This window comes from Mandrillus leucophaeus, unplaced genomic scaffold (genome assembly GCF_000951045.1).
Source record: "Mandrillus leucophaeus isolate KB7577 unplaced genomic scaffold, Mleu.le_1.0 Scaffold1, whole genome shotgun sequence".
NCBI classification, from domain to species: domain Eukaryota; kingdom Metazoa; phylum Chordata; class Mammalia; order Primates; family Cercopithecidae; genus Mandrillus; species Mandrillus leucophaeus.
Window position 1 is genome coordinate 8327222 of NW_012098097.1, and position 1152 is coordinate 8328373.

The 1152-nt window shown below is 62.0% G+C and overlaps 1 protein-coding gene across 1 annotated transcript in view; it reads right to left on the minus strand.

The window, feature by feature from the left end:
• SLC25A19 (solute carrier family 25 (mitochondrial thiamine pyrophosphate carrier), member 19) overlaps positions 1 to 715 on the minus strand; it is a 19499-nt gene extending 18784 nt beyond the window's left edge. The window contains exon 1 of the mRNA XM_011978551.1: positions 622 to 715. The gene's annotated coding sequence lies outside the window, so the exon portion shown is untranslated. The remainder of the gene's footprint in view (positions 1 to 621) is intronic.
• Between the last annotated feature and the right edge of the window lie 437 nt (positions 716 to 1152).

The following is a 1152-nucleotide window of genomic DNA, read 5'->3' on the forward strand; positions in this document are numbered from 1 at the left end:
GGGGGAGGAGGGGGGATACTGCCTACAGGATGACAGCCTCCACCCCAGACATCAATTCCTTGTCTCCTCTCACCCACCCTGGAACTCCTCCCCAGGCGCCCATGAGGAAGTTTAAACATGCGGCAAGCGACTGAGAGGCAAAACCTCTCCAGGAGTTACCCAGGGACCGCTCAGGTCACACAGAGCAGTGTCAGTTTCCCGCCCATCTGGGCAGGAAGGAGGAGCAAGCCCGAGTGGCAGGTGTCCTGGATCGGTGTCAAGAGGAGACCGGAGCATAGCAGGCTCTTCCCGGTGTTCGGGTGCCCATGTGCCCAAGGGTTCAGCTGAGCAGTTCTGCAGAGGTCTCCGCGTGGGTACTTAGGTGTCCACGTGTGCCTCGGGGTGTGTTTTTTCTCCCCGAGTCCGAGGGGACGCCCTGGAACTCAGGTGCTCAAGGGCGAGAGCGGGGCTCTGCCGCCGGTGTCCCTGGAGATGCTTCTCGGGTCAGGTGTGACACGTGTGTACACAGTCCCCGCCCCTCGTAAGCGCCCGGGTGCGTGTGCTCCCTCCCTACCGCCCTGCGGAGCGAGGGTGCAGGTCCCCGAGAGGACGGCGAGAAGGACGGAGGTAGAGGTTACTCACACGGCTCGGCGGGTGCGGCCCGGCTACGCGCGCTCTGCTCTCTCCCGCACCTCGCGCAGTCTTAACAGCAAAACTCTACTGAGCTCGGGCGAAAGTGGCGGTCTCCTGGGCCAATCACCGTGCAGCTCCCCGCCAGACGCTGGACCAATGGTTTTGCGCTTGAGGTCTGGCAACCGCCTCCCGCAAGGTATCACTGGGTAATGTAGTCCTTTGCGACCAAGGGCAGGTCCGCTGGACGGCGCACAGCCTCCTGGGAGATGTAGTCCGGCTGCTCGCGGGCGCGCGAGGGCGACCGACGCGTTAGAAGGAGGTGGCTTGCGAAGCCGGGCTGCGACCTTAGGGGTCGCGGTGCTCTGGCGTGTGGCTCGAAAGTCAGCCTGCAGGCGGAGTCCAAGGTTAGGGCGCGGTGAACTTGACGCGCTTTCCTTAAACTCTGTTAATGACACAACACGGATAATCTCAACTTGGTAAAGATGGCAGGAAGCCTAGCAAAAACCTGGAGGACGTGGGGAAGAGAATAGATGAGAACAG